Genomic DNA, 13,344 nt, shown 5'->3' on the forward strand with positions numbered 1-13,344 from the left:
CTCCTAGAAGTGGTAAATGCCTCACTTCTCTCTGGGAGTTTTCCGACCTCCCTGAAAACTGCTGTTGTCAAGCCCCTCCTGAAAAAGAGCAATCTGGATAAGACCATATTAAACAACTATAGACCAATCTCAAATCTTCCTTTCATAGGCAAGATCATTGAAAAAGTTGTCTTCAATCAGCTGAACAAATTCTTAAGCTCGAATGGATACTTTGACCATTTTCAATCTGGTTTCCGACCACACCACAGTACAGAGACCGCGCTCATAAAGATAATAAATGATATTCGCTTAAATACTGATACAGGCAAATTATCAGTGCTGGTACTACTCGACCTCAGTGCTGCATTTGACACTGTCGATCACAACATACTTCTTGACAGGCTGGAAAACTGGGTCGGGCTTTCTGGGATAGTCCTAAAATGGTTCAGGTCATACTTAGGAGGCAGAGGTTATTATGTGAGTATAGGAGACCATAAGTCTGAGTGGACATCCATGACATGCGGAGTCCCTCAAGGCTCAATTCTTGCGCCACTCCTATTCAACCTGTACATGCTCAAAATGAGCCAAATAATGAGAAAGAACCAAATCGCTTACCATAGCTATGCAGACGACACACAGCTCTACTTATCCCTATCGCCTAACGATTACAGGCCCATTGACTCCCTTTGCCAATGCATTGATGAAGTAAACAATTGGATGTGCCAAAACTTTCTTCAGTTAAACAAAGACAAAACTGAAGTCATTGCGTTTGGAAACAAAGATGAAGTTCTCAAGGTGAACGCATACCTTCAGTCTAGGGGTCAAACAACTAAAAATCAAGTCAGGAATCTTGGTGTGTCTCTAGAGTCAGACCTTAGTTTCAGTATTCATGTCAAAGCAATAACTAAATCAGCATACTATCACCTGAAAAATATTGCAAGAATTAGATGCTTTGTTTCCAGTCAAGACTTAGAAAAACTTGTGCATGCTTTCATCACCAGTAGGGTGGATTATTGTAATGGACTTCTCACTGGCCTTCCCAAAAAGACCATAAGACAGTTGCAGCTCATACAGAACGCTGCTGCTAGGATTCTGAGCAGAACCAGAAAATATGAACACATCACACCAGTCCTCAGGTCTTTACACTGGCTGCCAGTTACATTTAGGATTGATTTTAAAGTATTGTTACTGGTATATAAATCATTCAATGGCCTAGGACCTCAATACATTGCAGATATGCTCACTGAATATAAACCCAACAGATCACTCAGATAATTAGAATCACATCGGCTAGAAATAGCAAGGGTTCACTCTAAGCATGGCGAGTCCGCTTTTAGCTACTACGCCAGCCGCAGCTGGAACCAGCTTCCAGAAGAGATCAGATGTGCTCCTACATGGGTCACATTCAGTGTTGGGAGTAACGCGTTACAAAAGTAATGCATTACAGTAACATATTACTTTTTGCTGTAACGCAGTAGTGTAAGGCATTACTTATCAATTTTCAGTAATATTTTACTCGGTACATGTTCAGTAAGGCTTGCGTTACAACAGACTTTTAGTTTTAATTGTAAAACAAACAACAACAAAAAACAGCAAGACCGCGAGACATTAACGAATGAAAAATGCAAGTAGGCTAAATTACCTGTTCGTGGTCAGTCAATAGCCGCGTGTGGTGTCCAAGTCTGTAAATAAAGACTTAATGGCAGCGTCTGATATATTTGTATAGCGATTTATTTTTTACAGGAGTGCCGTGAGGCATGATTTCGGCCTCTGTGCTCGACCTGGCCAGTGGAAAAGCGGCTAATGGTGAAGATGGCATGAAGAAGACTACATTCGCGAGATGGACGTATGCGCATTAGGCTATTCGTTCTGTGTTTTCTTTCTAAACAGTTAGGCTATGTTTATGTGGTATTTTTCATGTTTTCATCACAAAATCATGTTTTTGATGCGGTGGTGACGCGTTCATGTAAGGGCGGCGGCGCTGCCGATGCACCGAAAAGCTGTCACAAAGAACCGGCAAAAGCAATGATTATGAATATGTCAAATATAGGAAGGAGACATTTTAATTTTTTATTAATAAAGTCAAGATGAAGTTGACGATGCTGCCTCGCGATCTTCGCAGTAGTGAATGCACCAGAGATAAATGCACATTTCATTTCATAAGCAGAGAGCAGTCTGTTTTCTTTCGTTTTGAATTGTTCTGTTTACAAGTAGACATTTCAATATAGATATATTTTTCAGGTCCGTGAATAGGCTACCTTATACGCTGAGTTTCGGTATTAGACGCGCTCCAGTTCACGCGCTTAAATCCAGGCAATTGGTTGACGAAACATTGATTAAATTTAAGATCCAATTAATACAAAACGAAATTCACTTTAAAGAAAGGCTTTGTGTGTGTAAGGTCTCTGTGAGAGTTTTAAAGCACTCTTTTAGTGCCGCTTCAGAGCGGTCGCGTCCATAACGGAGAACTGTCACGTCTGTAACATTGTTTTTTCCTCATAAATGCGAACACGAAAAATAAAATAAAATGAATATTTTATGTTCTGTGGAGAGCCAACCCTTCTTTATCCGATTTGCGCGGTGTAATTCACAGAATTACAAAAATAAAAAAAATAAAAAAATCGTTGCCTCCTAAAAGTTAAAGATTTTTTTTGTCATGCATGACTGTCTATTTCCCTAATATTAAATATAAAACGCATGTGTAGACTGATATTTTTCTAATGTCTGGACTCCTTTCAGGGAGGAGCCTATGGATAAACAGACGTTTCAATATTTTGGTAATGCATTTTCTGAGAATTTATATTTAAAGTTTTGACTGCAAATGTCATGTCCATAACGCTGGAATTCACAAATTTTAAATAATTTATCCTCAACTAGTTTTGTGGTGTAGGTCTACGTATTTTATAATGTTAAGTTAACTTCAGATAATACTAATAGTAATTTAAAGATGTGGTAGCATTGGAACTGGACGGTATGGATAACGCTGGGAGTTGGAAGGGGTGTGTCGCGATTCTGCAGGTTCGTGGATCTGAGTGTCGCGATTTCGGTTTCATATGATATGGCATATCCTTACAGCCCTAGTCATTTTAGAATGTTAAGTTCTACTCCTGTATAGTTATTTTGGTAAAAGTAATACAGGAGTAATGTAACGCATTACAATTCTGAGACAGTAATATTGTAAGGTAATGAATTACTTTTAAATAACAGTAACAAGTAATATATAATGTATTACAGTTTGGGAGTAACTTGCACAACACTGGTCACATTCAAATCCAGACTCAAAACACAACTGTTTAGCTGTGCATTTACTGAATGAGCACTGTGCCACTGTTCGTCTGACTGTTTGCACTGTATTTTATTTTGTTTTAATTACTCTGATTTCATTTGATTATTTCTGTATTTTATCTTTTATTCTAAACTGTTTTAATTATTCTGATTTCTTTTGATTATTTTAATTTCTTCTATGTAAAGCACTTTGATTGCCATTGTGTATGAAATGTGCTATATAAATAAACTTGCCTTGCCTTGCCTTGCCTTGTATGAGTCCCTTAGTTGTCACCAGTGTGAAAAGATGGATCTCACAATCATAATCACTGCTAGTAAGGAGTCAAATATGCAGAAGATGCTGGACAAGCAAAGAATGTGTAGTAGCAGAGGGATTTTTCCTCATGAACAACCATTACAAAAAAAAAAAACAGTTGTGGATCATTCAGGTAATGACACACAATATTACAATCAAGTAATTTGTCTTGTATTTTGTGTTTGTATTTTGTCTTGTGGACTAGGCTATTAAAACATATGTGAAAAAGCTTTTTCAGTGCAGTACTAAATAGAAACAATGTTACATTTTGGAGATTCTGAAAGGTGTATGTAAACTTTTGACTAAATTGTACATGTAACAAAAATCATAAAATTATTAGACGCCAAAATGTTGCTATGGTTATCACTTTCTCATGTTTCTATGGTTACTGTGTCAATCATCGAAATTTCAAGACTCACAGGACTAAAATTTAGCGGATTCACTCCCAGATTTAAATGCATTCATCACTCTTTATAATTTACAGTGTGAACGTAACCACTGGTCCTCTAGAAGCACGAAAAACAAAACTATTATTTAGATTGTCAATAGCGCTCGCTCCCTTTAAGCAATCACTCACTTACCGCGCTCTGCACTCTCCCTAAAACTCTCGTCATAAACACTGAAGTTGTCCGTACTGCACAGTGAATCTCCCATTTATATCGAGTGTAGACTTTGTTTATGAGGGGATTTGCGAAAGGATAAAGCTCGTACTGATTCTGAACATACATTTTAAGCGTATTCTCCGCATGTTGAGTCTAAAATGATTTGCCACTGTGTTCATGCTGTAGGGTCTGGACCAATCAGACACACACTAATTATTCATATTCACTATATTTAATGAATATAAAGGTCTATGAAACTCTCCCCCAAAACTAACCTCACAAATGAAGTTACTTTGTCAGCCGGGTGTCCGGTTACAGAACACTTTAAGACTGATAACAGACTTTACGACCTCAAAGGAATGTGGCCACATGCGCCACATGCTTAAGAGAGAGAGACCATCTTTAATTAAATAAACTTTGCGGTGTTACTCTGATCTATGAAGGAACATGCCTCACAGAAACTGTGATGATTTACTGTCTCGTGTACTATTAGGTATAACAACATGGTATGTTTGATTGGGGTGTATGTGGTTGAACAACCACCCAACGGTCAATATAACCTCACCTGTATCATGCTTCCTAGCAAATTAATCCTCATTTAATGACACACACTTTGATGTACATCACCTTCTCTTAGAATGCAATGTGAATTTGTTATGTCTATTTGAGCTTGAATGAACAGTCTAAGCATGCTGGGGACAAAGACCATAAATCAACTAAGAGCCGCTTCCCCTCTCGGACATGTCACCTTACTCATAGGTCCATTCAAACCTTAGGGGTTGGTTCTTGTCTCAGGGTATATCAGAGGCAGGCAACAGTGACCGCTCTCTCTTAGTTTTTTCATCCAGCCGCAACACTGTTCTGGTGAGACTGGGGAGCCCCCTCCCCCTCCACGGGGGCCCCAGGGCCCAGCAGGCCTCGATTCCAACCAGATCCGGCCTCATGGAAAAGAGAGAAGACTCTCACACAAAGAACCAAGGACAATCGCAGGAGTTTTGGAACAAAGACTCCAACCAACAAAGACTCCAACCATCAACGACTCCAATTTTCAACAACTTCAAGAATTGTTCCCATTACAAATGCAAGTATTCAATTCAATGAAATGTGAAAATGAAATTCTGATGGTTCTTCTCATAGACCCTCTTCCGGTTTCCAATTTCATCCTATCACTAACCTATTTATGTATTCATGTGTGTATGTTGTTTAGTTTATTTATATTCATATAAATATCTATATTTAGTTAATAAAACTTGTACATAATATGTATTTGGTTCTGTTTTGTTTGCAATACACGTCACTTTACGATCACGGTTTTTGCTACTGGCTCAAAGTACTGTACAGGCGAAGAAATAATTATTCTTCGGTGGCCATGGAAGATACCCTTTATTAGAATAAATTAATAATCAAAATAGTTCGTTGGAAGAACTGATTAATTGATTGTAATATTAATTCAGCCACATCAAGTTAATCCAATAAACTGACCCAAATATTTATAATTAATAATAACAAGATATTATTGATTATTAATATTTCCAAAAAGCTGAGTTCCTTACATAAGGTGGAGAATTTTAAGGCATCGTATTAAACATTGTATGCAAGCAGACAGTAATCAATCATATGTTGTCCCATAAGTTTTATTAACATCTCATACATGCACGTACAAGTTTCTGAGTAAATCAGCAAAACTATAGCTTGAATATGCCTTCCTACGAATGGCAGAAAGTTCACAAATGCTATAATGCATATTTAAATCGTACGATAAGAAACTCCTGATATTAGCGAAGAAAGCCTAATTTCAGATATAAATCGAGCATAAGCCTTCTCTGACGAAGAAATCTCAGATTAGCCGCGCGCATAAATGGTACCAGAACTAATTAACCTGATATGGACGAAGAAATCTCCATTTTCAGCATTTTTGAATGTGATCTGAGCGATGTTCCTCAATCACCGATTAAGGCCTTATTATGCGTTACGTCATTGTATTCATATTAAACCGCTGAAGCGCTCCTATGAAACAATCGCGTCGAATTAGTGGTATAAATTCTAGCTTAGCTAACTAGTAATTTGCCATTGTCTGTGAAAGAACGGTGCTGTTTTGATTTGTTAAAAAGAGTCACTCACACGCAACGTCGTGTCTAAGCGAGAGACTCAGTGCAAACTGTCAGCACAGCTCGATCGCTGCTCCGAACGATCTGTGTTGTTGGTTGGCATTGCGTCCGGAACGCGAGCAGGCGTTCCTATCTAGTTTTTCTGACAACAGCACCAATCTCACAGACCCTCGTGTAAACAAGCGACGGTTGTAGCCAATAGCTCCCTCAATTCTAACTTACACGCATGACTTACAAGTAAAACCCTCTACCTCGAGTGATAGTTTTAGCACCGCCTAAAAACTTAGACACGTTAGAGCGTAAAGTGTAACCTTAAACCAAAGACTATAGATTTTGCGTGATTTGAACTGAGTGATTTGAACACGAGTAATGAGAGTCAAAGCTCTTCGAGGCTTTGAATCAAAGGAGTCAACTGAGTCACAAATGATTCTTTGTTTGAAGCTCCCTCGCTGGCGACCCCTGCTGGTCAAAACAGTGGAAGTGTAGCGGAAACTCAAATCAACGGAACACCTTTTACAAACCAATCGCAAAGGTTTTATCAAAAGGTGTAATCAGGTAATGGCAATCCGCGAGCTACCTAATATCGTTTAATATGAGGTGTCTTTCAAGGCATAATATCTTAGTAAACCATAGGGCTCGTTTTATGAAAGCTTGACTTGAAAGTCAATCAGACCCTTTATCAAATGCGTCATTAAATGTGTACGAATCTATAAAGTGATACGAGATCACATAGAGACCAGATACACAATGGTTCACGAAACGTTGAAATTTAAAACAATTTCGAAACAGCTATGACGCGTAACGAAGCCCAGTTTAATAAAATCACGTGACCTTAGCAGTGATACACTCCGAATGATTTGAGACGAATGATTCACCCTGGTGTCAGAGCTTCACGAAGCACGTCTCATAAGAGGGTTAAACCACCCTCTTCTCTCTCTCTTTCTCTCTCTCGACCCCTTCCTCTTGGTTTCACTTTCAGATTGAAACCCAGATACTCTGGGTTTTTATTTGTGTTTCTTTTATTTTTACTTAAATCTACCCCTCTTTTATTTTGTGTATTTACACCTGTTGAGCCTGAATTTCCTATTCAGTTAAGTTTAATTTAATTAAATTGGGAATTTAATTAAATCAATTTGCTTATTCAAGTTCCCCCATAGTTACCAGAGCTATGAGAACACACAATGTTTACATAATTTTTTTTGATTTTATTTCAATTTAGTTATTTACTTTGGTTTCAGCCTGAATTCTTATATTCAGCTAAAGAAAAAAAAAGGGCTCAACTAAATTTGAAATTTAATTAAATTACTTGATACGCTTCCCTTTCCTTTTAGTTTTCTTAGAGCTATAAGGACGTTCTAACTTTACCTTTACCTTATTTTAGATCACTAGTCACTATCCTCATCTTCTCTCTCTCTATAGGATTACAATATCTAGCGACTGTTGTTTCCATAGTGAGTTACACAGGTCATTAATATCCTACTTCCTGTCTGTGTTTTACCCATCCTCACTCCTTAGCACCAAGCTAAATACATGAAGTACGGCTAAACACAAACGCACAGTAGGCCCCAGACAGAACTGGAAACACTTCCCATTGTTTCTTCTTCTTCTTTTGGACCTTGAGATGTCTGATGTGTCCCTGGTAGCTTAGTCTAACAGCAGCATAACCCATAAGTGACTCCTGTTTACCTATGTCTCCTAGCTAAACCTAAATAGGTAAAACACTCCTTTCTTCCTCTTCTTTTCTGGTTTCATCCCATTGTTTTATTTTGGTTTTGCTCTATCTGTTACTCTCGTAGCACAACATGTGAGAAGAACCATCAGCATTTTTGAGTAATAGGTTATGACATGTAAGAGCCCAGTCATCAGTCGATGCTGCTTAAAGCACGTCAACTAAGATACTCAAAAAAAAATTTTTTTTGTTGTGTGTGCTCACCAACACTAAATTTTAGCTGCTCCACATAGCCATTCTCCCACACAGATAGCTCACCACCTCTGTAGAAACTTGCATTTGCCTTTGCCATTTCTCTCTCGTGTTCCCACAAGTGTTCCAGTAGGCCTCAGGCACCCAGCCCTGCCACCAGGACCCCCTGAAGACCCGGCAGAGCAGTGTCATGGACATCCTTCAGCCTGAAGCAGGCAACGACCTGCCACTGCAGAGGAAGGAACAGTTAGGCAACAATGAAAGCAAACGTCTGACACCCAGCCTGAGCCACCAAGAGCTGACCAGCATTATCTTCTCCTTGGCCATGCTCCCGCAGGCCTCAAACAGGAGGTAAATTAACTAACGCTGCCAGCCACAGGACTCCACAGAGAACGAACCCTGCTCAACGGGAGAAGGCACAGGACAGATGCAAGGACCCTGATAGAGCAGAGCAACTGAAAGAGATCATCAGTTTTCAGGCGGACGACAGCTCTGAGCACCTGCAAACCGACGGGTAAAGAACTGTTTCACTCAAAGAACTTAAAGAAATGGTTGAACTCAAAGAGAGCTAAAGCCATCAATGTGCAGCGGAAGTCCGAACACTGACTTAGCGATGCTGTAACATTATTGACGCACTCCATGTGGTCCAAAGAGAGCTGCAACAGTCCAACCCACTGCAAATGGACCACACAAGAAAGATGGACCCTGCTGACCTTCACATTAGCAGCGTAAGCTTCCCCAGCCCTGCACAAAGGGGGGAGGAGCCAAAGCCCTCGGCTTAACACTTCACCAGACAGTGCCCTGAGAGCCCCTGCAGCTGCAGGAGGAAAAGGTAAATCAGACAAACCCTGAAATGGCACATGAAGTGACACTCAACAATCTCAAGTGAATGGTCAGAAACATCCCTGCCAATCTACGAGACATTGATTTTCACCTGCAGTCTCCAACCGGTATGGCACACCGAGACAGACTCCATCTGATCTGGACACATCCAGCCCAGCTGGGCCCTGCCCAAACACCAAGCAGGACAGACCTAGAAGGCCCTGTGCTACCACCACCAACTCCGAACGAGTTGTCTGTGGAACTTACAACGAACCTGTGACGGAGGAGGACACCAGCTTCAAGAAACTTTTCCTCCAAAACCAGTTAGTCATCATATTTTCACCTGCCCCCACGCAATGCCCACTCAACGATGTGTGACCTGATGCGGAAGGCCTCTAACACAGAAGGCCTCCCCAGAAAGGGTTCCTAAGACCCCATTGATCCTGAACTGCAAAACCAGAAGCCACACAGCATGAACACAATGCAAGACTCTGCTAAAAAGTCCCTGGTCAGCATAGGACATAAAACTTTTAAAGTAGATGAAAATGGGTGCTCAAAGAGCAGCAAGACTCTGCATTAGTAAAAATAGAATTTTACTGATATAAAGAAAATCTTGAATGGACGTGTAAGCCTCACCTGCCAACAGACTATGCACAACTCTTTTGAAACAAACATTTGCTACATGCTGGTTGAATTGGCACTGCTACATTAGTTTCCATGACAATGAAGGGTTACAGGAAACACTAGCTCCAAATAGGGCATACCTTGACGCCATAGTGTAGGAAAACCACCTGAGTTTTAAACTACTGTTAACCTACAGGCGTGCATTTGACCATTGCGGTCCAACTGGAACACAACATGCGATACGCATTTTGATCACTGGTTGCTGGCTTGTCTAAATGCAGAGGAATTGACATCTCTACTGTAAGTGAAAGAGTCTTAGATTTCCAACTGGTATCAGTAAGTTCAGCATTAAAGCGTAAGTCTGTTTGACAAAGGAATCTCATCTCAGCAGCTTGTAAACTGTACCGATATCTATCCTGCTTTGGTTAAAGAAATCCAAATTGCAGTATTGCTAAACCTGTTTCTGAAAAAGAAAGCTCAGGACAGTGTTATATATACATAGACCTGGGTGATGCTCCCCTTTCTACAATGTAAAGGCCTTACAAATTATTGTTAGATTGATGTAATTCACCTAAATTTTTAGCTGCATCCACAAGCAGAGAGCTACCTAGCGATCAAAACTGTTCACTCGCTGAAAAGTCCGCATTTATGCATGAGAGGGACGTAACTATATAGGCTCAGACAAGCTTTGACTTACAGCAAATCTATTTCCTTACTTTGTAAACGAATAGAATAAGTTGTGTAAAGTAAAGAGAAGAGTTCCATGAGTAAAATTAGCAAATGCCAAAACACATTAGCATTTTACTGAATGTAACATCAAGTTCTTTAAAGACTTAAAGTATAGGCGCCCCCTTTTAACCCGTTTAAACATGCATAACTCAGTAAAATGTGTAGACATTCTTCAGGTACTGTTGAATTGTTCTGACATGCACTGGTTCCTATGACAACGACTTGTCACAGGAAGTGCTAACTCGTGACGTCATTTTGTAATCAAACCAGCCTAGGTGGCTAAGCTAACTTAACCTAGCGTCCATCCAGCTTAGGCTAAGCTAAGCTAACCTAGCATCCATCCAGCTTAGGCTAAGCTACATAATAACTTCTACAGTTAGCGGTTAGCATCATTTACTTGAAGCCTTAATTACAGCTTTTATGTATACAGCACAAAGTATTCTAAAATACTTTCTTTAACCCCATTTAGGGTTTCTAATTTTTCTCTTTCCTTACTTTCAATTCTTCTCAGCTGAATTTCACCTTCACTAGTTTAGGCATAGTCCTTGCTGAGCGCTGTAGGCTAAATTTGCAGATGCCCTGGCAATTAAACCCAAGTTTAATTACATGTAAGCTGTGTAGCTAGAGAAGAATTATTATAGTTATGAGAATTTTCATCAGCATATTGACTAAACCTTTGGAGGGACACACACGGTGTGGTCTTAAACACGCAACAGCTGTGACCCACTAGGGAGTGTTGGTCCAGGCAAATCTAAAGGTTAGTCACTAGTGCTATTGATTATTCTCAATTTCAGATCATTACCGCTGTTTTGATTACTTACTTTATTTTTTTATTTTATTCTTTTATTTCCACTTTGATAATAATAGCAGTCAGCTATTCCCTTGTCTATTCGGTCATCTATATGATTTAATTCCATTTCCTCTCTTGTTCGAATGTGGTTCTATTTCCCATTGGGCCCAGAAAGGAAACAGAGACACCTTTATTTGTGATTGTGTTTATTTTCAACAAGTGCACTCATTTTTGTGACCCTGCGACACAAGTAATTTCAACAATTACTAGGGCATAACTATAGTCCTGAGGATTGATAATAAGCATAATTTGAATAGGAAAGCTGTCCCTTTTCCTCCTATCCTTCACTTCGTCAAGCTGCAGTGAACCACCATTTAAGTCCAGAGAAATAATTTAGTCATAAGAACCATCTTAAGTCATTTATTTCATCTCGGCTATGCCCTTTCCAGGAAATACTCTAGGAACCACACAAGTCTTAGCCTCCTAACATCCACAGCTAAGATGATAAAGATACAAGAGACACATCACTAGCTAGATACACATGAAACACCTAACTTTATGCTACATATCTAGCGAACCCATTAAACAGTGGTTCTGAACTTTTAGGGTCATGAATTAATCTCTCACCACAAGTGTGCCAAAATGTCACAGAGCCTCTGCTTAACCTGACCCCAACCTTCCAGCTTACCAAAGACTATGACAAACCAATGGACACTATGAGAAACCACCTCTAACCCCTCCAACCACCCACGAACGCCGTCTGCACCCACCGACAACCGGTGCCCCAGACAACTGAAATCAACAAGCACACGCTGCGTGCACAGGACAACACTCTGTGTTATGCACCTGATGACATCGCTGCGCCAAAGCTTGTGGTGCCACAGTGCAAAAGGGGGGTTCATGCCAGTGTATGCCCATGACGCAGCATGTGCTGCACACCGCAGCACCAGAACACCGAAGCAATTGGCATACCGGCGTCCTCGAAGCGGAAAGACTGTCCTAGCCAACAAAGGACGACAGTCGCTGAGATCTTTCCTCCCTTTCTCTCTCCCTCTCCCCTTTGTCTGTTCCAGGATGCTGCTGTGGTTAGTCTTCCTGTGCCTCCAGCCAACCAGAGGACAGCCGCAGTCGGTCATCTCACCAGGTCCGGTATCAGGCAGCGTCCCGAAGGAACAACCGGGACTCCTTATCACCAACTGCAGGACCTACACCCAGAGAGTGTATGTTCGACTCCACTCCCTCGCCCACGCTGAGGCCAATGTCAAACACATGCTCAACCAACTTGAAAAAAAAATGTCACACAAGCAGAGCCAGAGGGACACATCCGCCACTGCCGTCGGAACTCTGTTAACATTGGCATGTCCAGTGTCAACGCACTGAACCTAGCCACCGTGAGACAACGTGTGGCTGAAATTCAAACTGAAATCCCACAGCTAAAAGGGCAACTCACAACACAGAGTGCCTCCCTGCCGTCCATCGGCAAGACATCGAAGGGAACTGTGGTAATTCTCAACACCCACAGCGTTCGGCTGAACCAGACAGTGAACTCCATGAAACAGCTGTTTACTGTCTTCCAGAATGACTTTACTCAAACTCAGCTGGTCTGCAGTCTCTGATCCAAGACACACGCTGCCCTGCTGAGGCCAAACCTGAATCAAAGCTGGAAACCTCATCCTTCTTCAAGAACCACAATTTCACCCTAACTCCAGAATGACAGGTGATACCCAGCCAAGGCACCTTCTGCCCCAACACCTGCTGCAGAGACCTGTACTGGGCTACTGTCCACATCAACCGCCGTGGAACGACCACCACTCCAGAAGACGCGAGCAACCAGAGGCCACCATGGCCTTCCAGCCTTCTATGACAAAGGAGTGTCTGATCTGTCGGCACTTTCAACTTCGATCATGGTTGTCCTTGAGGGGGACAACAACGGTCGAAAGGGGGGGATGTAGGGTCTGGACCAATCAGACACACACTAATTATTCATATTCACTATATTTAATGAATATAAAGGTCTATGAAACTCTCCCCCAAAACTAACCTCACAAATGAAGTTACTTTGTCAGCCGGGTGTCCGGTTACAGAACACTTTAAGACTGATAACAGACTTTACGACCTCAAAGGAATGTGGCCACATGCGCCACATGCTTAAGAGAGAGAGACCATCTTTAATTAAATAAACTTTGCGT

The sequence above is a fragment of the Siphateles boraxobius genome, unplaced genomic scaffold (genome assembly GCF_051911475.1).
Source record: "Siphateles boraxobius isolate OS27281-9 unplaced genomic scaffold, OSU_SipBor_1 12, whole genome shotgun sequence".
Lineage (NCBI taxonomy): Eukaryota > Metazoa > Chordata > Actinopteri > Cypriniformes > Leuciscidae > Siphateles > Siphateles boraxobius.